The 26,199-nt window shown below is 43.4% G+C and overlaps 2 long non-coding RNA genes across 3 annotated transcripts in view; one reads left to right on the plus strand and one right to left on the minus strand.

Annotated features, from left to right (window-relative positions):
* Positions 1-26,199, plus strand: part of LOC112546340 (uncharacterized) — a 160,684-nt gene that overhangs the window by 75,266 nt on the left and 59,219 nt on the right. The gene's annotated exons all lie outside the window — the stretch shown is intronic.
* Positions 20,622-25,421, minus strand: LOC142829657 (uncharacterized). The gene is made up of 3 exons (XR_016349978.1): positions 23,782-25,421; positions 21,369-21,672; positions 20,622-21,173 (listed from the first exon to the last, which is right to left on the minus strand). It is a non-coding gene; the product is annotated as an uncharacterized LOC142829657 (long non-coding RNA).

The raw sequence follows: 26,199 nt of genomic DNA on the forward strand, positions 1-26,199 counted from the left end.
GCATTTTAATATGCTCATGTTCTGTAACTAAGCAGCATACTTTCAGCATTGTAGAATATCAATGTTTTAGCTTTTCTGACCATAGAAAATGTCATAGAGACAATCATCAGACAATGATTCAAACAGTCAGATAACCTGTTAGTGACAGTGGTTTGACTAGATGTTTTGGAAGACCATAATGCTGAAATAAATAGGAGACTGTCCATTGCCATTCCATGGGTTTTCTATCAGTCTGAAAATACCCATGATAGACATTATGGAGAGACATGTACATGTTTTGTCTCGAATATTTTCTAAAATAAGTTTTCTTTCCTCCTCTTCATTATTTTAATCATCTTGGTTTTAAATATCACTGTACAGACATTCACTTTTGAGAAATAACAATAATTGACATCATTTGGAGGTTTCCAATTAGAGCAATTATCACAGCATCTCTTCCTGAAATTGGCAACGAATATAACAAGGATAATAGGGACTCAGAAAAAATACAACACAGTGTGGTGTCAGATCACAGGCAAATGGAAATAATTTTACTTGAAGCATGATCCAGATGAAGCCCTTAAAATAATGTTATAAATTGCTACAGGTACTCACCAAAAACATTGTCATGGAATGGGTGATTGAAAAAGAAAATGCAGCAAGTTGAGATGCCAACTAACTCGCCATTTCCTATGATATCCCACAAATTCATTTCTTCCCTTGTCAATGCAACAGGAATGTAAAATGTTGTCTATTCCACTTAACTGTAATCCATTTAGACTCTTAGACCTGGTCTATACTACATCAGAAGTTGAAGTAAGATACACAACTCCAGCTACATAACTTACATAACTGGAATCAACGTATCTTACATTGTGTTTCTATGCTGGCCTCACAGCGGGAGGCCAATAGGAGCAAAAACTCCCATCGGCTTCCCTTACTTCTCATGAGGAGGAGGAGTACTGGCACCAATAGGGGCTCCCTTTGAGTTCGATTTAGCAGTCTATACTATACCTTCTAAATCGAACCCTGAAATATCAAATGTGGCAGCATCTATCTTCCACATAGTGTAGACATGCCCTTACAGTGTGCTTTTCCCACATCATGATTCAGTTCCTTTTAGATGTCGAAGAGGAGAACAGTCACTGTCAGGAGATTGTAAGGTATCAGCCAATAGGGCAGTTGCATTTGGAGTCCAAACGGATGCCAGAGTCCTGCAGAAAATGATACATATTTTAATGGGCACTGATTGATCACTGTCATTAGTACCCTACACTGCTCTATGCACTGTACATGCCTTATTTATTTGTAGTAACAAATGTATTGGCCAATCACTTTTTTAAATATTTGGGACATGTGACACTAACAATATTTTCCTAAAGCGTAGTAATTGAGAAAATGCAAATATAAACAGAGACTTGATTTAATATTACAGAACAGGGGTTTGCTCATTAAGATTGCTGTCTGAAAGAAAGTTACTTGAATTGTGGGACCGACGAAATTCTCCATTCCAGCTGGGCTCAAGGAAGGACTGTATTGGGGATGAGGAGCAAAGATAGACCTAAGCCACCTTAGGTTTATCCTAGGTAGGAAATACTACATAGATGGGGCTACTGTAAGGTGGATGCATAACTGGCTGGCTAACCATTCTCAGAGAATAGTTATTAATGGCTTAGAGTCATGCTGGAAAGGCATAACAAGTGGGGTCCACAGTGGTCTGTTTTGGGACCGATTCTGTTCAATATCAATGATTTAGATATTGTCATAGAGAGTACGCTTATTAAGTTTGCAGATGATACCAAACTGGGAGGGGTTGCAAGTGGTTTGGAGGATAGGGTCATAATTCAAAATCATCTGGATAAGCTGGAGAAATGATCTGAGGTGAACAGGATGAAGTTTAATAAGGACAAATGCAAAGTATTCCACTTAGGAAGGAACAATCAGTTTCACACATACAGATTGTTGAGAGGGAGTACCACAGAAAGGTATCTAGGGGTCATAGTGGGTCATAAACTAAATATGAGTCAACAGTGTGACATGTTGCAAAAAAAGCAAGCATGATTCAAGGATGCATTAACAGGAATGTGGAGAGCAAGACACGAGATGTCATTCTTCTGCTCTGCTCTGCTCTGCACTGATTAGAAAAATTATTCTCCTTGTATCTTTAATTTTATGCTGGTCACTTGTTTCATACAGGTTGCCAGTGTTTTTTTGAGTGTCTTGTGTGAGTTGGTGTTTTTCTTAAAGCCTCAGGTCCTAGAATTAGGTGATTAAAATGAAAACTGTGATTCTGACATAAATAAAGGTAAGTTCCTAACACTTGGGATGTAGAAAAAAAGTTTAAAAAATGACCCAACTGCTCCTAAGGGCTCCAAAGCAGGAAGACAAATAAAAAGAACCCAACACATAATTTAAAAAATAATATTTTTAAACACAACTTATGATTTTGGAGAGAAGGCAGACCTATAATTTTGTGAATGTTTGCGGTTGGCCAGGACTGCTGACAGGTGTGGGGGCAAAAGGGGGAGTTGCCCTGGGGTCTGGAGAGTTGAAAGGGCCCCGGGTTCTTGATTGCTGCTGCTGCTACTGTTTGAGGTTTGAGCCCCGAGCCCTTCAAATTGCCATCGGAGTGCCACACCATAGGCTCTGTGTGGGTCTGAGAGCTTGTGGGGCATATATGCTGCTCTCTGTGAGGCATGGAGGGCTGGCTTCCCTGGTCACACCCCTGGTGCCCAGGGCCCCACCCCTTAGACTTGAGTCCCTGGCCCTACTGGGATTGCAGAGCTGGCTCTCCCTCCACCTTGCCAAGGGGCCTCCAGAGGCTGTCAGCTCCCCTGGGGTTGGTAATACTAAAGCTAATTTGAATGAGAGAAGTTAGGATAACATTGAACACTTTTGCAAGGCCCACTAGCAGTGTTCTGTGAGCCAGCAACATAAATGTCCAGTTTCTAGTGTAAAACTCTACTGAAGTGGAGTCACACAGGACACACAATCTACTGTTGTAACTGAGATTTAAATATGATTTTTGGAGTATAGGAAAATGTTGATGGGAGACAAGTTGCTGCTTAGATGCTCTGGAAATTGGGTGGATTGGAAGAAGAATGCAAGAAAACAGTCTACTATAAAGTTGCAATTGCAGTAATAGCCAAGGAGCAGCTATCTTGCCACTCTGTGATTTGGTGTGTGTGTGTAGTGGGATGGTGGTGGTGGAAGTCTCTAATAGGCTTTTACAAAGCCTTTTGGATGGATAGTTTTCCTTTCTGTCTATTTTGCTCTGTAATTTCATCAGTACGAAACCACTAGAGGGCCCTGAAGTCCATCTCAAATTAGCTTCTTAGCTAGTCTTTTGAAAAGTTGTTCATGTTTTTCAGCATTCCAAAATGTTTAGGGCTTGATCCTTCCAATGAAGGGGGAAAGCGGTCTATATAAAGCATGGTGAGGAGGATAGGGAATACAGGGGAACATGATCACGAATAGATGAAGATACAATGAAGCTACCAAATGACTGCTGGCCAGTAGCTACTAGCTGGGGGCAAAGCCTAAGAAGGATTGTGTAACTGAGGATCTGTCTACAGTTAGACATAGGTGGCAGGCATGTACTGGCTGACTCCATGCTGCAGAGCTGGAGCTAAAGGTCTGTTTAATTGGGGTGTAGACATTTGGGCTTAGGCTGCACTGTGACCCTCCCACCTTGCAGGGTCATAGAACTCCTGGCTCCATCCCAAGCCTGTATATCTCTACTGCAATTAAACTACCCCTTAGCCTGCGCTAGTTACCCCAAGCCGCATGGGAGTATCTATTTACAATGCAGACATATTCTAGAAGCCTCATTAATATGGTGAGGATTATGTTTAGCCCATGGCTTATGAGTTACATGAGATTTCCACCCATGTCCCTCCCCTCTTTACTGGATGCACTTGGGCATGAGAGAGTCAGTGTGCAGGAGACTTGTGGTTTATTGCTTCTCCTTGTCATGGATTTTGTTCAGCACTTAACCTTGCTTATGCAGTCTGAATGAAACAAGCTTGCACATCCTGCTGCTCAGAATGATGAATGGGCAGGACCCAGGCTTTCTTAAATATAAATCAGTTCATTTTATGCCAGTTCATTTCCCCTGCCTTGAGGGCGGGGGGCTGGACTCGATGACCTCTCGAGGTCCCTTCCAGTCCTATTATTCTATGATTCTATGATTTTAAAGGTGTACCTTTCTCCTGGTGACATTTGGTATAGTAGATGGTCAGGGTTCTTTTCCTAACCCTGGCACTGTAGATTGCTGAGCTCTGATTTCAAGAATAATAAATATATTTACATGTGTGGAGATAGCACCCATCTGATAAGTCACCGAGCATGGTGCTAAACTTATTTATGCTGTTCCTTTGGTATCTTGCTTTCACTGTGCCCATCTCCCCATCTCCTTGATGTATTCTTATATTCAAGGCCCTTGAGTATCTTCAGCAACTAGCCATCTTAAACATAAAATCTATGCCAGAGTTCTTTTCCTCTCAAATTCCCTTCCTCGACCAATTTTAAATGTGACTGAATTCCCAGACAAATGAGATGTAGTCCTGGCTCAGTGACAAGAGTCTGTGTGCATAAAAATGTCAAGATTTTTATGTCCAGTCTTTTAGATCTTTCAGAGCTAGAAGTGAGTCTTGGATCCAATCAGAAAATAGAGGATCTAAATGGGACCTAATACTCATTGCTAGTCCTCAAAAGGCCTGAGATATGGGTTATGAAATGGTGACATTTAAAGTCTGTTTTAGAGGATTTGTATGACTTTCTCCTAGGCTTGTATAGTTTAACTATTGGTAGCTAAAACAGGCAGGCAGATGTATGCAAAAAATAGTTCTAATAATAAAACTAAAAAAATCCCCAAATGTTCCTAATATAGTTTCTGTGCTTTATGTGGCATGTAGAGAATACATACTAGTGTGATATAGAGGTTTAATTGGCACTTGTTTGGAATAACTTGCATGATAGTCATGGTTTTAACACATAGGATTAATATTTAGATATCTAAACTTACCACTATTAACTTTGTCATGTTTTATTTTATGATTTTTTTTGTATTGACATAGAGCCTCAAAGCTCTAGTTATAGGCCAGGGTTCCACTGTGCTCACTGCTGTGCAAATAAGACAAAAAAGATGGTTTCTATTCCTAAAATCTAGGGCTGCGTCTAGACTGGCAAGTTTTTCCGCAAAAGCACTTGCTTTTGTGGAAAAACTTGCCAGCTGTCTACACTGGCCGCTTGATTTTGCTCAAAAGCACTGACATTCTACTGTCCGAAATCAGTGTCTCTTGCGCAAATGCTTTGATGTTCCCGTTCGGGCAAAAGCCCTTTTCCGGAAATGTTTTTGCACAAGAGGGCCAGTGTAGACAGCTAAAAACTGTTTTGCGCAAAAAAGCCCCGATGGCGAAAATGGCGATCGGGGCTTTCTTGTGCAAAACCGCGTCTAGATTGGGGGCTAATTTGGCTACGACAAATCAGGAAAGATCTTGGAGTTATTGTGGACAGTTCTCTGAAAACTTCCACACAGTGTGCAGCGGCAGTCAAAAAGGCAAATAGGATGCTAGGAATTATTAGGAAAGGGATAGAAAATAAGACCCAGAACATCTTACTGCCCCTATATATAAAACTATGGTACGCCCACATCTTGAATACTGTGTACAGATGTGGTCTCCTCACCTAAAAAAAGATATTTTGGCCTTGGAAAGGGTTCAGAAAAGGGCAACTAAAATGATTAGGGGTTTGGAACGGGTCCCATATGAGGAGAGGCTAAAGAGACTGGGACTTTTCAGTTTAGAAAAGAGGAGATTGAGGGGGGATATGATAGAGGTCTATAAAATCATGAGTGATGTGGAGAGGGCTGATAAAGAAAAGTTATTTATTAGTTCCCATAATAGAAGAACTAGAGGACACCAAATGAAATTAATGGGTAGCAGGTTTAAAACTAATAAAAGGAAGTTCTTCTTCACACAGCGTGTTGTCAACCTGTGGAACTCCTTGCCAGAGGAGGCGGTGAAGGCTAGGACTATAATAGAGTTTAAAGAGAAGCTGGATAAATTCATGGAGGTTAGGTCCATAAAAGGCTATTAGCCAGGGGATAAAATGGTGTCCTTGGCCTCTGTTTGTCAGAGGCTGGAGAGGGATGGCAGGAGACAAATCGCTTGATCATTGGCTTCGGTCAACCCTCTCTGGGGTACCTGGTGCTGGCCACAGTCGGTAGACAGGATACTGGGCTAGATGGACCTTTGGTCTGACCCAGTACGGCCGTTCTTATGTTCTTATGTTCTTATGTTCTTAGATTGGCACGGATGCTTTTCCGCAAAAAGTGCTTTTGTGGAAAAGCATCCGTGCCAATCTAGACACTCTTTTCCACAAATGCTTTTAATGGAAAAACTTTTCCGTTAAAAGCATTTGCGGAAAATAATGCCAGTCTAGACATAGCCTAGGTGTATTGTCTGTCTTTCTGTCTGTCTCACACACTTGCACATGCTGCACATCTTCACAAAGCCCTGGATTCTAAAGGGCTTGAGTTGGCTTTATGTAGTGCATTGGCTTCCTGCTGACTGTTTGAGAGTGAATTTTGCTTTTCCAGACCGAATAAACGGGGATAAGAAATAATGCTGAGAACAAGTTAATGACTGCTAGGTGACTTAGAATAGTGATAATGAATGAAAGCTAATGTATTTATGTCTATGGCAAAGCTTTGCTTTATAAATAATATGTGTACTATTGCTTTTATTACCAAAGGTATGCAAAACACAAATTGATATTTCCAGATCTGGTATAATACAGTTTAATCTATAAAAAGTTTAAGTTATCCCACGAGATCTGGTGTACAGCACCACTACCAGGGCATATCATTCTCCTGTTGGTTGATTCGTTGTTAAGGAGTCATATTCTATATGCTGAGTGTGAAGACAGGAGTATTTGAAGAAGAATAGGAGTAAGAGGCAATCAGTTACGAAGTGAAATAGGTGCATGGTGAAGCTTTCAGAAGGGAGGCACCTGTCCTGAGAACATCCTAAGCCCCTCCAGAGATAGCAGAGCTACTGTCAGGGAAGAGCAAAAGTATCTTCATGGACAGGTTGCTTCCTCAGCTGCAGAGCTTTTAAGACACACAGGAACAGGTTAGCTCCTTGCATGTCTATCTTAAGAACGCTACAAAAGGAGTGACTATGTAACCTGGGATTTGTCTACACTACAGAAAGCATATTGGCAGAGCTAAAACATCAACACAGAGGAAACACCGGGGCTGTGTCTACATTGGCACCCTTTTCCAGAAAAGGGATGCTAATGAGACAAGTCGGAATTGCAAATGCCGCGGGGGATTTAAATATCCCCTGCGGCATTTGCATGAACATGGCTCCCGCTTTTTTCCAGCTCAGGGCTTTGCCGGAGAAAAGCGCCAGTCTAGACGGGATCTTTCGGAAAATAAAGCCTTTTCTGGAAGATCCCTTATTCCTGATTTTAAGAGGTGCCAATGTAGACACAACCCATTTGTCACTTTTAGCTATTGGATGCAGGAATGAAAGAGGATCAGCCAGGCCAAATTTGGGTGGTATTGTACTTGCATAACCCCATAGTGTAGGTGCAGTCTACTCTGAGGGAAGATGTTTTTCCACTGGCGTAGGAACATCTCCTCCCTGAACGACAGGAGCTACACATTCTTCCATCGCTATAGCTACATCTACACTGGAGATTATATTGGCAAGGGAGTATATGTTTTTTCTTGTGTATCACCCAGCAAAGGCTAGGTGCTATTCAAGACTCAGAAAATTGCTGGCTCCAATATTTGTTGTGAAAACCACGTCTTTTAAACACACATCACAACTTTTTATACTTGCTGCAAATTTGACCTTGACCCCATGCACCAGGTCACAATGCTGCTCACTCAGATTTGGCCTCAGCACCTAGTGAAAGGCTGGTAGGACCAAATTGGAGTGCCTGGCATTGAACCAGGTGCATGGGGTCATAACTGCACCCAAATTTGGCCTGGCTAGTCCTCTTTCATGCCTGCATCCAAGAGCTAAAAGTGACACAGGGTGTTCCTTCTGTGTTGATGCCTCAAAGGGCAACTATAACAAACTGTGGCTGTAGTTTTTGACCAGCTAACCAACTGACCAACCACACATCTGTTTTATTGCCTTATTGGTGCATGTTATATAATTTTCATTTAGTTGACTGATGAGATTGTGCCTTTGCTATTGTTTCAGATTTCTTTGTCACCCTCATCCATTGTCTTCTTGCTTTTAACTGCAGATAAGTAAAAAAAGATTAGCAAATAATGGACTTTGTGGGAGGTGAGAGGTAAGGGGGCTAGAGAGAGGACAGGAGAGAGACAATAAAAAACAGGAAAGCCACTAAGGTTAGAGACACAGCTATAACACAGGCTTGGACACAGGCCCTAGTTAGGTGGCAGCATTGCATATCACGATGAAAGAGAAATGCTTACAGCCTCAGGCTAAGTAGTATGAAGAGAGAAGAGAAAAAGGCATGTACATAAATTCTGTGCAATACCAGCCTGCAAGTAAATCTGTGGTAAAGAGATTCGTGTTTTCATTGCTTCATTAACTTTAGATATAGTGTAGAGCAAAGGCTGAGAACCCAACAATCACTAGCTAATTTAATTGCTGCATGATATAAATGTTTCTGTCATATCTGGGAATAAAAATGCAGACCCATATCAGCAGACAGTCTGTTAAGGAAAACAAACTAACCTCTGTATCCTTTGCAGTCCCTGGGTTTGAATACCCTTTCCTGTGAAAGGGATGCAAACAATATTGCTCAATGTCAACAGGGGAGAGGGAGCTTGACCACCAATGGAGGGAAGGCAGTGTTTGATCCTTTATTCCCTCAGAAGTTTTACATCAGGGATAGTAGTTTGATTTGTAGCCTGGATTCCAGAGATTTATCTGTTGAGGCTATCAAAGGAATCCACTAAAGCTGGGTAGACTTTTTGCCACCCGTGGCACTAAATAAAGGTACAGAACCTGTAAACAGTATCTAGACCCAATATTTTATATTTCTCATTATACCTTTTAAAAAAAATCTTCATTACAATTTTACTGTCTTGTTTATTGACTGCGTATTGTATTTTTATTGTTAGTATAGTTTTCTGCAGACACTGTAGGGAGCCATTGAGAATTACACTGAACACAAACAGCTGGCCTGTTTTACGTGGCAGATTGAGCATACCATTTGCTAGAAGTTTTCTGACTCTTATCTTCACACCAGAATTTGGTCTTTTCCCATGTTGTTACATGGTGGAAAAGGGAGTAAAACTGGTTGAGTTGCTTCCACTGTTGGCAGACAGAATGGATGGATATCCATGTGTTATTTCTATGGATTGCAATACAGAGATACCAGACAGAACAGTAGCAATACAAGGAAAGTAAGTAGATTTTGCTTCTAACTTTGATCCTACAGGGTATTAGGAACCTCTCGAGACATTCAATGCCATCTGATTGATCTGAGGAAACTTACTTCCTCTTGGGTGTTATAGTGCTTCTGTTGAGCTCAGCAGCATTGTAGCTGCTGTTTTCCACTGATGCCCACTTAAGTGGTTTATCTTGAAAGCTGAGGGAAGTAGGGGGACTAATGGGAAATAAAGCCATCAAAGTAGCTTTTAATAAGATAACAAGGTGTGTGTGTATATAACAGCAGAGTCCCCTTCCCCTCTTAACAGGGATTGCTGACCCACTAATCTTAGTCTTTGGACTCATAAATATGGAGGAAAAGGAGGACCCGGGACATTTGGTGGGATTTCCCTAGCAGGAAGTGGAGAATGAAGGGGGAAGTGAAGGAGAAGTGTGTTAGGACCTTTAAATATATAGCTTTCCATCCTCCTTAGTTCTGGAGACTGGAGTTAGAGTAACTGTTCCAAGCACATCATTGGCCTGTAACCAGACACTTGTTCAGGAGACAATAAAAGCTGACAACTCAGAGATACTGTCAAAGTGCAACCTGAGAGGAGAGATGATAACAGTATACAAAATCACCGGGTCAAGAAGCGTGGCCATGTTTAATCTATACAACAAGAACAAAGGAACTTGCTGTGAAACTGAAAGGAACTGCTTTTAAAACCAAAAAGAAAATACTTTGCTAAATAGCCAAAGTGTAGAACTCATTGCTACGAAGTACCACTGGCAGCTTTTTTGCTGGGGCAATGTTAACTTGATAGAATTTTGAGCTAGCTGCTGATAAAGTTATGAAATAAAATGACTGCTAAACTATGCATAAACACTACAGAACATTAAAACCTATATATTTTATTTTTTACAATGTCTTTTATTAACAAAGGGGTAAATAGCTTTTGCTTTCAGTGAAGGATTCTGTCCAATAGACTTAGCCCTTCAAACTGTGCAACTCTGGAAAAATAGTTTGTTTTCATTCTATTCCAACTTCAAGCCTGATGCTGAGAAATATATTTCCAAACACTGGATGACTCAGCAACACTTCAATAGCACTTTAGATGATAAAATAGTAGCTATATGGCATAAACTTAGTCTAGCCTCCTTTTTTCTGTATTGGAAATGGATTCTATTGTGCTTCCATGATTTTAAATTTTTGTTTGCATGTATATATTTTACTACAATTTACATAACATTTCTAAACAGAAAATAAAGGTAGAAACTTTCACAAGGCTACAGGAGGCCTTAAAAACAGGGAGAAAAAAATACAAGACACCTAAAACATTGCTCATTGCTAGTGATGTTTATATCTGTTGTCACACTGACATTCACTGTGTTTATTCTAGAGTGTCTGGGCAAGGCACATTGGAGACAGTCTGCCATAGATTTTATTTTTATTGCACTGTACTGACAGCAAAGTCATTTATCTTTAAGGGTCTTTTTCAGTAAAAATATGTCCAGCTATGATGGTATGCAAGGCAGATGTCTCTTTTATTGAAACTGCCTTTTATAGATAAATAACTTGGCTCACCATTGAGTACAATGAAATTAAAATCAGCATCCAATTGAGTTGTGAGTCTTCCCCAGCTATGAGTAGGAGCTGCATGTTTTCTTGCTCCAGATTTAACATGAAGATAAATCATGGCTTTTCTGACAGTGCAGTGAAATGGAACAAAACCAGTGGTAGTCAGTGCATATTGTGCTTCTTTCCCAATATAAGGGCAACTTTAAATATTGCTCTTCAGAAAGTTAATTTGTACCAATATTTGTGCAAGTGCAATTGTGCACATAATTATCATGAGTTCATGCAAAAATGGTGTCGGGGGGAACTGTATACTTGTTGGTGTCTGTCTATTCAAAAAGCTTTGGGTGCTTTGGAGGCATTTTTCTCCATTAATATTCCCCCAAAAAATAAACACAGAAGATGCATTGTAATTTCCCTGTTCTAACTTTCTATTAAGAGTTATCATAAATCCCACTCCAAGAGAAAAAGGACTGAATATTTTGTAAAGTGAAGTATTCCTGAAGCAACTTGTTAAAATCTTGCTCAGACATGCTCAAAGAATATCAGATAGATACCTCTGCCTACTCTATATAGAATTTGTTACATTTTTAAGCTTGCTGCTACAGTCTGATTTTGCAGATAGGCTACATCTACACTGCAGCCTTCTTGAGCAAGAACTTTTTGTGGAAGAGATCTTCCAAAAAAAGTTCTTGCACAAGAGCGTGTCCACACTGCCATGTGTTTTTGCGCAAAAGATGTGCTTTTGTGCAAGAGAGCATCCACACTGTCATGGATGCACTTGTGCAAGAAAGTGAATGGCCATCAGAGGACTTCTGATTTTTCTGATAGGGGTTTCTTACATAAGAAACCCCTGACGTTCATCCACACCTGCCTTTTTGCACAAGAGCTTTTGCACAAAAGGGCTTATTCCTCACAGAAAGAGGAATAACTCTTGCACAAAAAGCCCTCTCTCCTTACGATTTACTGTAATTTTTTGCGCAAAAACGTGCTTGTAGTATGGATGCTCCGCAAATTTTTGTGCAAAAATGGCTGTTTTGCGCAAAAACTCTGCAGTGTAGACATAGCCCTGTACTGAGCCATTCAATTTCATTAATCAGTTTGCCAGAATTCTTCATTTACAGTGGTGTGACTCCACTGATGCCATAAGAATTGTGCTGGGGCAAGTAAGAAGATTATTTGACATGGTGGGATATGAACTAGGGCAGAATTTGTGTTTGGGGTCAATTTATGGCTAGCCCTTGCCCCTTTGCATTATTTAAAAAGGCAACCATAATCCTCCAGCAACTTTACTGGTCTGTGCAGACCCCAGTCATATCTAAAGGGCAGCAAACACTGTAATAGAGATAGCTGAGCTTGCTTTCAGAGGATTCCCTTTTGCATGAAAAGCACAGGAGCACGATTGTTCTTGTTGCTTTCAGTGCAAAGGTTAGCAAGCCTATTCTCTGCTGTTGTAGAGAATGACAATCCTCAACCAGTGGAAAACTGCTCTAAGGCTGGGTTGCTTGAGCCCTGGAGGATATTTGGATAGCTCAAATAGATAGTTTAGCCAATAAAGTTATATTCTCTTCTGTGTAGGCTTATATACTGTACTCATCACTGTAATACCTGAGCATCTTCCAATAGATCATGGACCGATGTGACTAACAACTGTTATGTGTAATTTGTTCTTTCACTCTCCTCCCAGGTTGAGAAGTATGCACAGTAGAGTGTCTTCTTCTGGTAGGCTTGTTTGGTTTTTACTGGTAGGCATGTTACTGGTAGGCATGTTGCTATATGTTTGTTAGAGAAGACATGTTCAAAGAAATGTTTTCATTTGGAATGTAATGGCTCCCAGAGCCAGCCTACTTGGGCTGGGATTTTCCCAGCTGATGCTGGCCTGGGGCTTTTTGCTGGCCCCACTGCTACTGGGGTTCTGTGCTGGAGCAAGGGATTCCCCTGACCACTGCTGGCCCTGCTTCCGCTGGGGTTCCCAACTGGGGATTCCCTTCACCTGCTGCTGGATTAGCTGATGACTGGATTCTAGCCTCTCAACTGCTGCAGGGGCTCCTCGAGCTGGACTCCTCACTTAGGATCAGCCCTTGCCCACCCAACGTAGGTTGCCCAGCACCTGCTGACTTGAGTTCCTTGCCTCTGGGGATCTCTTGACCAGCAACATCTGTTGTCCTTCCTTCCAGGCCACAGATGTTGCTGGACCAGAGAGATTATAATGGTGAAGGTTATAATTGTGCTTAGTTGTTAGAGAGTTCATTCCACAGACTCAGATCTGCCCACAGCAAGTTCTGTCTTCTGCACAGATGAGCTTTACTCTTATTGTAGTGACTCCCATTGTGCCAGAGAGTAACTGTCGTCCATAGTCATCATCCCAGAGCATTAGGTAGTCTTTTAGGCTATGTCTAAACTACACGATTATTTTGGAATAAACGGTCCCAGAAGAAATCCTCCAAAATAGCTTATTTCAAAATGGCACATGTACACTACAGGGAAGTGTAGTCCGAGGAAATTAGTATGAGGCAGGCTCCCCTAATATGGATGTGCTACCACAATTTAGAGCCCCAGGAAACACTGGGAGTAATTACTTTGAATGGCCTGGGTGAGGAGCTATTCTGAAATAGCAGCAATGGAAAGTTTACACTACTACTATTTCAAAAGAGCTATTTTGGAAGAGGTGTTATTCCTCATGGAATGAGGTTTATAAATGCCAAGATAAGCTGCCTGTTATTTTGAAATTATTTCTAAATAATGGGCTAGCTATGTGGATGCTCACACAGTTATTTCAGAATAACAGACGTTATTCTGAAATAACACTGCTGTGTAGACATACCCCTAGATATCTGGGCCCCAGCCATGAAACTGAGAAGTCACTGTCCCAAAGGACAGTCTCCTAGCCCAGTGTTTCTCAACCAGTGGTACGAGTACCCTTAAGGGTACTTGAGAGAAGTCTGGGGGGTACGTCAACAATTGTTTAAGCAAATGTGTTGCTATGGTAGAAAAAATGTTGTGTCTTAAAACTGTAGGTACTGGGGGTACTTTTTTTTTTTTTTTTAAAAAGAGAGTACTTATAATTTTTTTTAAAAGGGGGTATTTTATAAAAAGAGGTTGAGAAACACTGTCCTAGCCAACTGAAGATAATAAAAGGAATTATTTGTGAATGTTGTTATGTCAGAAGTTAGTGTTATCAGGGAAACCTAGAGCACCCCTAGATATGGACTGAACTGATGAACTGGAAACATGCATCTTAATCCAAAGAAGGCTGCACCATAGGTGCAAACTCTTCCAGGTGCTTTCCTTTACACACCAGCATCAACTCAGTCTGGCTCAGATTCAGCTTCAACAAGCTGTTTTCCACACACAAGCTTATTTTGCCCAAGAGTCAAAGTCTTGGTGGTAGTGGCGGAAATCATATACTGATGATGGATAGGTAGAGTTATATATCTCTGAATATTGCTGTTACTTGCTAATCAGTTCACCTGCTGGCTGTTTGTAGATGTTGAATGGGATCAGTGAGACAACTGATGTTTCTGGATTCCCAAGTGAGGAGCCTAGAAGATCACTACTCATTGTGTATGATTCTCCTACTCATTATGTATGATTCTCCACGAAGGACTCAAATTATTTTACTCTGAACTTGTGCCACCTATTTCTCAGGCAATAGCACTGAATGCTTCAGGAGACCAGAAGGATGAAAATGGTTGTCCTTTGTCCATTGTCTGGAGGAGGTCATCCATCAGTGACATTGAAGTGATTTCAGCTCCATGTCCTGGCCTGAATCCAGCTTGTGCTGGATGTAGAATATTAGCTTCAATGTAGCCTTTGGCTTCTGTTTGAGCTTGCTCAGGAATGGGAGGTTTAACACCGGGTGGTAGCTGGTTTAAATTGATGTAACCAGGGTGTATTTCTTAGGTGTTGGTTGGACAATTCATGGTTCAAGGAGGAAAGGAAGATTCCTTCTCTGAATGAGGCATTCAGTTTTTCAGTCAGGAGTGGTAATAATTGTTCATGACTGTCATGCACCAGCTAGGAAGGGCACTGGTCAGATTCACATGTATGGGGGTGAGTTTAATTTAAGAGCTCCAAAACGTCTTGATGAATAACAATACTGAGCTGTGAGCTGGTGGTGAGTGGTGTAGGTGGGACAGATAAAGGTAATTTGGGAAACCATCCCCCATATATGTGCACTTTTCATCAAAGTAGAATGATAGTTTTGACTGCACTTTGTGCTCAGTTCTAATGCTCAGGTTTAGGTTGAACATTAGGAAAAACTTCCTAATTGTCAGGATGATTAAACACTGGAATAAATTGCCTAGGGGAGTTGTGAAATCCCCATCATTGGATATATCTAAGAGCAGGTTAGACAGACCCCTGTCAGGGATGAACTAGATGGTGCTTGATCCTGCCATGAGGGCAGGGGACTGGACTCGATGACCTCTTGAGGTCCTTCCCAGTTCTATGATTCTATGATATTGCAGGCACTCATGATTCACAATTTGGTGTACCATCCTACACAGCTCCATTTGAGTGGAATTTGGCAGCTTCAATCGGGTCAAATCAGGATAATTGGTCTGCCTTGTTGTCTGTGAGCTGAGAGGCCTTTTATGAATTTGTTCATCTGTGGCAATCCTGTGAATGAACATTCCAAGAGGAGTAACAGTTAATTCAAACTAAGGACTTAGTTCGAATTAACGTTTCACTGCCACGAGTAGCCGTGCGGCAGTGAGTTCGGGCAAGTGAAATTTCAAAATGGCAACCGGACGGAAACATGCAAATAAAGCCCAGGATATTTAAATCCCGGGCTTCATTTGCAACTCCGGTCACCTCATTTGCCTACCTAGCTCAAATTAACGAACTTGTGTAGACATCCCCTCAGTGGGTTAGAACTAGCTATGCAGTTTCTATTCATTTTAATATAGTGACTTACTTTGATCTGTCTGTTTTCACTTGCAACCGCTTAAATCCTACAGTCTGTTCTTAATAAAAACACTTGTGTTTACTATCAGGTCCAGTGTAAATAATTATTTCCTGGGGGAGCAACCACTTGACATATCTCTCTTTCACTCATAAAGGGAGCTAACCTATGAGCTTTTCCTGTGAAAAACTTTTACACAGAGCACGACAGATTTATTTGGGGGGAGGAGTTTGGTCCCATTTGGGGATTGGTTTCCTGAGTGTTGAGCCCGTTGAACTGCATCCTCCCAGAGCTGAAGTGGTTCAGTGTCTGCATTGTTCTGAAGGGGGGCAGTTACCCCAGCTCTGTGGCTTGTCTGGGGGAGACCAGAGGATCAGGGTAGTAGAGAGTCCCAGAGAGCAAGGTGGGTGTCAGTGGCATGATCAGCCCACTGGGGACCACTGTGACCACACCCCATCACACTGAGTATACAGAAAGTGGGATGTGGAGGGCTAGTACAAGGCTTGTGGTGTCATTCAACCAAGTCTCAGTGATGCAGGCTATATTGGGTGCTATGAGATTTTGTACTGGAATAAATTGCCTAGGAAGGTTGTGAAATCTCCATCACTGAAAATTTTTAAGAGCACCTTAGACAAACACCTGTCAGGGATGGTCTAGATAATACTTAGTCTTGCCATGAGTGCAGGGGACTGGTCTAGATGGTCTTTTGAGGTCCCTTCAATGATTCTATGATGCTTTAACTTGTCTGCTTTGGGTCTGTGCCTACGGCTCCTGTGAGTGTATAAGTATTACACTCTGATTTCTTGTGTCTGTTTTCCTGTTTTCTTGGATAGTTCCTCCCAGCCTGAACTGTGACAGGTGATGTAGTGGAGAGGAACAGTTGTCTGATTCATCAGATACCAAGAGAAACATAGGTCAGTGGGAATTATCTGCTATATTGGAGCAGTAACTTACTTGAGTTCTGGAAATGCATGGAGCTTGGAGCAGTCAGTTCTCAAGGTGGCGGTGTGAGTCCTGAAAGCACAGTGTTATAAGAGCAATGAAAATAATAATAATAATCATAGTGATGGACATGCTAGAAAGCCCTACAGAAAGTGTCAATGGCATCAGACATCCATTTCCCCCAAAATAAGCTGTCTGTGTTATGATGCCCCTCTTGCTCTGACCTTTTGTAAGAGAGGTGAGGAGTAAAGAGGAAAAGAACTAGAACTTAGCAGTTAAGAACATGTTAGAGCTGTAACATGTCCTCCAGACCAACAAGTGGTTGCAAAAGCTGGAGCAGCAAGACTGAGGTGGGGGGCTTCTTCTTCATAAAAGAGCAGATCTCTCACAGCCTCATTCCAGATGGTGGCTCTGGTGGAGAGAAGGAACAAGGAGAGGAATCACGGCCTTTCTTTCACTGTTTGTAGGAAGCTGGTCTCTACTGCTGCTATATCCTGCTGGGGGGATGGAGGAGATACATAGTGCAGCTGGGACATCCCCCACTGCCGCAGTAGTCCATTAGTGCCATTGCCAGCTGGGGCATATTAACGCAACCTTTAGGGACTTGGGAGACTGGCCTGAATTCAGGAATCCCAGCATTGAGGGAGCACAAAGGTAGCTTACAGCCCCATCTGCCTGCCTCTGCCAACAAGTGCTCCAAGTTCTCTTCAGTTAAGCTGTGAATGTGGCTTGGTATGCCTTGAATAATCAGAATGTGTAGGATATATAGGCTAAGCTTCTGTTTCAGTAGTCATTTATCACAGGGTAATGAACACTGAAAAAAGAGAACCTGGTTGGCTTCATGGATCATGCATAATTTATAATTAAATTCAGAAATTTATGTTTAAATAACATTAAGGGGCTGACTTCAGCTGACAGAAAACCAGGACATGCTGAGTTCAGGCTAAGCCTCCATCCCTAAAGTACTCTGTTAAAATAATAATCAGATTTTAAAAGGTACAAGTGGTGAGCAGTAACAACAAAGAAAACAGCCTTTGCTTTAAATTTCCCAGAATTCATGAATTTGTGCAACTTGGAAGATATTTAGATAGGTATTTCATTTGTGTCATTTATTATTTATACTTTGCTGAGAAGTGTTCTGGGCATTTTGCAGAACAAATGAAGAAAGCTGGGGCTCTGCTCCTAAGAATTTACAATCAAGGACCTGTCCTTGCAAATAGTTACATGAATTGGTAGAGTTAAGCATAAGTATTTGCAAGATCAGGGCCAGCTTGAGGTGTGACACAATGAGGAGCAATGCTAACAGTGCAAGATGGGATGAAAATGACACAATGAGATTGAGGTGACTCAGTTGGTGTGTTTACATCTCTTGATGGGTCCACCAAGAGAAACTACTTTAGTGTTTTAAATTAGATATTAGTGTGGCTGATTAGAAAAAAAAAGCAACTCACTCTTTACAGACAATATGGAGATAGGGTCCTACCTGCTGTATGACACTGGGCCCCCTTGTCCCCATGGTTCCATCGTTTTCTTGGTGTGGTGTCAGGGGCCATCATTCCCTCTGAAGCAGCAGTGGTCTTCTCTCTCTCCACTCTGAGAGACAGGAGTGCCAGCAAAGGCCCCCTTTCCCTGCCCCCACCATCTCCCCGACTTTCACTAGCTGTCATGGTATGAGTGTTTGGGTAGGGGGACCTATCACATTAGATAATTCTTCTGTAATCTCACAATCCTTGCTAGGGTGGTTTTAACAAGGCTCCTTAGAACAGAAGGTCTTAAAGTTGACACCCAGTTAAGTCTTGGTGCAGCTCACACCCCTTAGCTTTTGCTTCAAGTTCTCCACAGATTCAGTCAGGGTACAGCGCTAATTCGAACTAACTTAGTTCGAATTAGTTAATTCGAACTAAGCTAATTCGAACTAACGCATCTAAAACTAAAAACTAGTTTGAATTAGCGTTTTGCTAATTAGAACTAGCGCGTCCACACTGATTGGACGCAGGGGCGCATTTAAGGGCGGCTGAAACTGGTTCTGGCAGGACATCAGGTCAGCAGTTGCTTTGTGTGGCTGCTGTCTGAGGCTATCTGAGGCTCGTGCTTAAAGGGACCCCCCTGGACAGCCGGTTCTCTGCTTTTCCTGCTTGCTTGCCAACCTCGCCGAGGGACAGCAAAGCGTTGGTCTCTGTGCCCGTGTGTGTTGGTGCTTCCCTTCGGGGACGCCGCCGCAGGTGGCAAAATGGAGCCAGAGCTCGCCCTGCACCTTCTGGTGCACTTTCTGGACTTGCTGCTGCAAGCCTGCCACCAATGGCTCGAGGCTGCCTGGCACCACCTGGTGCACGTCAGCCCCCTGCCTCTCCACCTGGCCGCCCTGGGGGCCGTGGAGGAGCCGCGGCGGCACCCCGGCACCAGCGTGCCCCGCCGCATCTGGCGTCTGGACACCAGCAGCGACTGGTGGGACCGCATCGTCCTGGAGCGCTGGGAAGACCGACAGTGGACCCAGAACTTCAGGATGAGGAGGGACACCTTCCTGGAGCTCTGCGAGTGGCTCGCCCCTGCTCTGCGCAGAAGGGACACTCGCATGAGGCCCGCCATCCCCCTCCAGAAGCGGGTGGCCATCGCCCTCTGGAAGCTCTCCACGCCGGACAGCTACTGATCCGTTGGGAACCAGTTCGGCGTGGGGAGATCCACCGTCGGAGTGGTGCTCATGCAGGTATGGCACTCGTCAGCCACTGTGCCGGAGGGGGAGGGGGGCTGCAAGGAGGGGATGGGCTGCCCTAGGGACAAAGGGGGGGAGGGAGGAGGCAAAAGTGCCCCGCACCAGAGGGGTCAGTCTGTCCCGGCCGTACTACACGCCGCCAGGGAGGTTGCTTCCGGGAGTGGGGCGCGGGGCACTGCCAGGGCACGAATGCTCCCAGCCACCCGGGCGCCCCACTGATTGGCGCTTTGCTGTGTCTCTCTCCGCAGGTGGTCAAGGCCATCAACCGGGTGCTGCTCCGCAGGGTGGTCCGCCTCGCCGACCTGGACGCCGTCATCCGGGGCTTCGGCGCCCTCGGCTTCCCCAACTGCAGGGGGGCCATCGACGGGACACACATCCCTATCCGTGCCCCAGAACACCAGGCCTCCCGGTACGTCAACCGCAAGGGGTACTTCTCCGTGATCCTGCAGGCCGTGTGTGACCACCGGGAACAGTTCACGGACATTAATGTGGGCTAGTCCGGCAAAGCACACGACGCCCGGGTGTACCACAACTCCTCCGTGTGCCAGCGGCTGCAGGACGGGACCTTCTTCCCCGACCGCCACATCAGGGTCGGGGACGTGGACATGTCCGTCTGCCTGGTGGGGGATGCCGCCTACCCACTGCAGCCGTGGCTGATGAAGTCCTATACGGGGCACCTCAATCCCTCCCGCCAGGCCTTCAATGCCAGGCTGACCAGGGCCCGCATCGTGGTGGAGGGGGCCTTCGGGCGACTGAAAGCCCGCTTTCGATGCCTCCTCACCTGTCTGGACCTGGCCGAGCACAACATCCCTCCCGTGGTGGCAGCATGTTGTGTGCTCCACAATTTGTGTGAGAGAAAGGGGGAGGCTTTCCTGCCAGCCTGGATGGCTGAGGCTGACCGCATGGCTGGCCACTACGGTCAGTCCCGCACCGCCGCCATCCGGGAAGCCCAGCGGGGGGCCGTCTGGATCCGGGAAGCCCTGCGGGAGAGCTTCCTGGTGGAGGAGGAGGACTGACCTCTCCCTGTATGCCCCACTGGGGCCTTCTTCCACCCTACCCCCTTCCGCTTTCCTCTCCCTAACTACTGTCAAATAAAGACACCTGTTTTTCAAACAAAAATGTCTTTTTATTTAACATAACTGGGGTGGGGGGAGGGAGGAAGGGAGGGTGGGAGAGGGGAGGGGGAAACCTGGGACAAGGGAGCTGGAAGGGGAGGGAAGGGAGGAAGGGAAAGGAAAGCTCAGGGGTGGGGGTCCGGCTGCCTCTCCTGTCTCGCAACACTGCGGGTCCGGGGGCGTTGGTGGGGAATGGTTGTGGAGGGTGGGGCAGGAGGGACGGGGGGTGTGGAGGAAGCAGGAGCAGGAGCAGGAGGGGGAGCAGGGGGATCAGAAGGGGGAGCAGGAGGAGGAGGAGGGGGAACAGGGGGAGCAGGGGGAGCAGGAGGAATTGGGAAGCGGTCGAGCAGGCTCTGGAGGTGGCCTCGCAGGGCACGGCCCTGCTCCTCCAGTGCCTCCAAGCTCCTCCGGCGCAGCCTCAGGTCCTCCTGGACCCAGTGGTCCTGGATACGGAGCTGTTGCTCCAGGAACCGGAGGTGCCGCCTCTGGTACTCCTCCTGGTTCCTGGCTCTCCTGCTGGCCCGGGCGCGGACGGCTGCTGCAGGTGGGGTGGTGCGCTCTGCAGTCCCAGGTGCTGCGGCTGTGGTGAAACAAGAACAGCGGTCAATTACCCCAGGGGCCCAGGTGTGTGAAACCCAGCTCCCCTCTGCAAGGCCAGAGCCCCTGCAGGATCCCCTGCTGCTGCTCCGTGGTGGGCAAGACCCAGGCGCACGGTCCCTGGGCTCCCTCTCGCCCCAGCCCCCCGTACACATAAGGGGAGCACGATGGTACTCACATGTGGACGCCTCCCCGGCCTCGGATGACACAGGCGAGCGGCTCTGTGGGGTGCCTCAGGGGTCCCGGGTCCTGGGCAGGCTGCCGGCAGGCTCCTGTCTCTCGGAGCCCTCCTCCTCCTGCTCCTCCTCCGTCTCTGGGAGCTGTCCCTCTGCCCCGGGGTCTATCACGTCCCGGGGGGCAGGGACGGCATGAGCCCCCAGGAGGCAGTCCAGAGCCTGGAAGTGGGGGCACGCCTCCGGGTCGGCCCCTGGCAGGCAGGCCCGGGACTAGGACTGCCGCAGGTCCTTGATTTTCCAGCGCACCTGCAACATCTGTGATCAATGCTCTTTTCAAATACATCAACATTTAGAACTAGCTTCATGCCTTTAACTCAGAAGTAATAACACATTTCTGAAATATTTTAATTAAAAAGGAAGCAGTTTTCTTCTAAATGAATACAAATACAATAAATCAGAATGATAGCATTTTCAATTCCATTGGCACAGATGGAGCAAATAGCTAGAGAAAGGACTATCCAGTTGTAAAGCAGGCTCATGTATATACACATCAGAAAAATATATTAATTATTCCATATTTAAGGGTACGTATAGACTACAGGCTTTTGTCGACAGAAGTTTTGTCAACAGATACTGTCGACAAAGCTTCTGTCGACAAAGAGCGTCTAGACTACATTCAGTTCTGTCGACAAAGCAAGCTGTTTTGTCAACATGGGAGTGTAGACGCAAAGGACAGTTTAGATGCAATAACGCCTTCTGTTGACAGAACTCTGTCGACAGAAGGCATTATTCCTCGTAAAATGAGGTATACCAGCATCAACAAAACTGCTGAGTTCTGTCGACGTTATGTCGACAGAACTCAGCGGTAGTGTAGACGCAGGTTTAGTTTTGTCAAGAAAAGTCCACTTTTGTCGACAAAACCCTGTAGTCTAGACACACCCCAAATGAATGTTTGTGACATTTAAGAGTACCTTTGCTCTGAGCAGTGACTGAAAAAAAAACATTAAGGGATTTATTGTTTTTTAAATAACTTCTCTGACAAATTGCTCAGGTTAGTTGCAGGATCTGAATGTCAAGCTGGGTTATTTTCTTTTGCATAGTCACCACTAATAAAATTCTTCCTATGGTATTCTGGTGCTGCTGTTTCTGCTAGAAAACATGCCTGAATTCACACCTATGCATGTTGGCCCTTCTAGGCTAGCAGGAGTAAAAAAGAATGATTTTTCTCAGTAAAGCAAGAAGATATGAAGAATTGCTTAATATTGCTTGGAATATGTGCAGGGATCAGATCAGCTGAGTAAGAAGTTGCTATTTTTATGCAGTCACTTAACCAAACAAAGGCACAGTTAATAATTAACATAAATATTAAAACACTGAAAGTGAATATATGGGTCATGGAAAATAAAGGTAATTTAGAGTAGCATGTGAATATTACATGTAAACAAGAGGAAAGATTAAAACTTTTCTCATGATAGCTTTATTTTGTATGCTGCTTATGAGATAAATATTTTACAAGATGAATAAAGTTGATTTTTTTAAAAAAAAGTTCCAGATCTCAGGAGTCACAAGGCTGACATTTTTCAGAGGGGTTATATTTCATCTATAAAATTTAGCCTGGGCTAAAATTAGTAATATGTTGTACAAGCCAAAAACAGCATTTTGTAAACCATTTAATCTCTCCCACTTTCCTCCATTCTCATAATTTTTCTTTGACTGTTTTTAAAGAACATAACCCAGACCCTGCTCTGAAAGCCATAATGTGATCTCTGAAAATGGCAGTAAATTAGTCAGTTGAATATCTGCCCTGAATCTCTGCGATTAACTTTTGATGCCTTAGGATTCTTCCAGAAAATCATTCTAGATTCACATGTTCTCCACATTTGCAGTGGTGCAGCTGTAGGTCATCAGAAGGAGGCGTATTTGCTAAAAGCTTCTGGGCTGGATTCTGATCTCAGGTCAATTAGCATAAATCTAGACTAACTTTATTAACTTTGGTGGAGATTTACTCCAGTGCAGATGAGACAAAGATCTAGGCAGAAATTCTTATCAGAATATTTATATCATCATGGACAACTGGATCCTTGTTTTGTGGAGTACCAGGGAGGAAAATAGTTAAATGAGAGGACCAAAGTTTGAAATAGTATCTCATAATCAGTAATATTTTAGAAAACTTTAAAATATTTTCAAAACAAAAGATTTAGGGGCAAGTTCTGCTTGCCCTGTACATGAGGGCAGGCCAGTAGGCATTATTATCAGTTTATTTGAAATTCTGTATAAGAACTTTCCTATGGCAAGATAGTATTGATTTGAAATGTTTACAAAAACCCCATAAAACACAGACTTACATGCACTTGCCAATATTTTATCACATGTATACAATTCAATATGAACATCTGGATAAAACCAGCAGCATACCAAATCACATTGTCCACAGACTCTCTTAGGGGTCCAGAGACTTGGGCCACTTCCTGCTTTTAAGGTCCTTAGCCATAATAAAAATAAGAAATTATGACACATAAAAACAAAACGAGGCACCAAAAAGGGAAGATATATGCATAGGAAACAGACACAGATACAGAGAGAGGGATAATGTCTAAAAATTTCAAATGTGTGTCCTCATGAAATTCACTGTACAAGATTGTTCTCAGAAATATTCACCTTGAATCTGGGCCAATAAGCTAAAAAATTCTGTAATGATGACCAAGCTACCAACTTTGGGCTCAACCAACCAACCAACCTCCTCTTTTAGCAACCATATGAAGATAATAATGAGGAATTCTCACACACAAATAATTCCTTAATCAACTAGTTGTAAAACTGAAAGGACACTAAAATGGAACAATTCTCTACCTTTCAACAAGCACTTGATCCAACACCAACCACTAGTAGTGGTTTGTTTATACAGTCATCTGACCTAAGAGGCCTTGTTCCTCATAGCCTAATCTTGTGCCATGTGATCAAATATATTTTTATGAATATTTATGAATATTTTAAACTCTTTAATATGACAAAATCTATACCAGTTAACAACAAAATTTTGCCTTTTACCAAATCACATCTCTTATTTGCTTAAATTTGCAGTTCTAAGCTGAGAGATTGTGTCACATTTTGGTCTCAGGCTTCTGAAATCTTCCTTCTTTCTTCACGGTCATCTTTCCAGATATCTGATTAAACTGTAAGGAGATTTTTGATTGTATGTAATGTGACATTTAAACTGTATACTTTCTATAAAGCAGGTGACTCATCATGTTTCATGTGGTTTACTTTGTACCTTCTACTTTTCTCTTCCATGTCTGCCTGTTTCTTATTTAGTTTTAACTCTTATCATTGAATCATAGATATCAGAGATGAGAGAAACCCACTCCCCTACAGGTTCAGTCCAGTTTCCTTCAGAACATTTCCTATTAAGGTGTCAGTCTAGTTTTACTCAGTTAAGTTTACTTTTAAGTAGAGCTGGTCACCATTTTTTTCCAGTGGAAGAGTTTTCTAGCGCAAAAAGGCAAATTCATCGAAATCTAAACATTTTGTGGGAAGATGTTATTGCCGGCAAGACTAGGTCTCAGGTCCGACACTGGGTTCTCAAAGTACAAAGATATGCTACACAGGTATCTGTCAAACACAAGCAGTTTATCTCCTGACAGCTATCTGCTGTGCCCCTTAATTAAAAGAACAACATGATAGGAAAAGTGGCATTTCTTACATCCCTTCTGCTAGCCGGGGAACCCATGTAGGCTGTGGATGAATTGGGAGACGGTCTGAGCTTCCGAGGCGCTGGTACCCAAAGCCCATCAGTGAGGTCCAAATTGCTGTGCTCTTGTGCAGCTTTAAATACAATGTCTCTGCCTTGTTCTGCAGCTTGGAAATTTTCAGGGGTTACTCATTGCTTGTTACCGTATGGCTCAGCTGTACTGCTTGTCCGTTGACTTTGTTTACATGATCAGTACATTTAGGAAAACAAGATTGTTATGTTCCTGCCCTTATCTACAATTCGTTCTTGCTACAATGGCGTATGTTCCTAAAGGCTTGCTTCTGGTTCATCAGTAGTAGGGAAGGTGGGGAGGGGGGGGGGGGGGCAGTGGAATGAGAAAGGGGGAGGGGGAAATGCAGGCCTCACCACCCCTATACTTCACATGTACAGAGTTCTTCCGCAATTGACCCCTACACATGTCCATTTCAAATGGATGACCATTTCAACTTTGTAACTTAATGTCAAAATGTTTTGTTTTGAATATAATTGTAATCATTTTTGTTTTTTGAATAGTTAACCCTACCTTGTGGGCTTCTCAGGTGAGTTTATATTACATGCTCATTTAAATATTTATATATATCAGTATTATATAGGGAATATGTCATATAATATTTCAGCATTATTGTAATAAAGCAATTTGATGTTTCAAAGTTGAAATCATTTGACATTTGTTTCATGGCAGATTGCAACATTTTGACTATTCATTTTAATTCAGAATGGAAACAAATTTTGAAATGCTAAAAATTCTGTTGTTTGAACAGTCTTAGTTTCAAGTGCCCCATGTCTTCTGTTGGGAGACTAATCTACAATGTCATAGACATCACTGTCAACATTTTTTGTGATATTCTAGGTATGCCAGCTTCTCAGCAATTTTGTAGTCATTAATATAACTCCTCCTTATAATGTTATTTGTTCCCCAATACTGTATATTTATTACAATCTTTCCCATTTCTCTTACGCTACGTCTACATTGGCATGAACTTGCGCAAGTACTCTTTAAGGCAAGAGTTTTTGCATTAGAGTATTTGCGCAAAAGAATGTCTACACTGGCATGTGCCTTTGTGCAAGAGATGTGCTTGCGCCAG

This window comes from Pelodiscus sinensis, chromosome 1, assembly GCF_052426305.1.
Source record: "Pelodiscus sinensis isolate ZL-2025 chromosome 1, ASM5242630v1, whole genome shotgun sequence".
Lineage (NCBI taxonomy): Eukaryota > Metazoa > Chordata > Testudines > Trionychidae > Pelodiscus > Pelodiscus sinensis.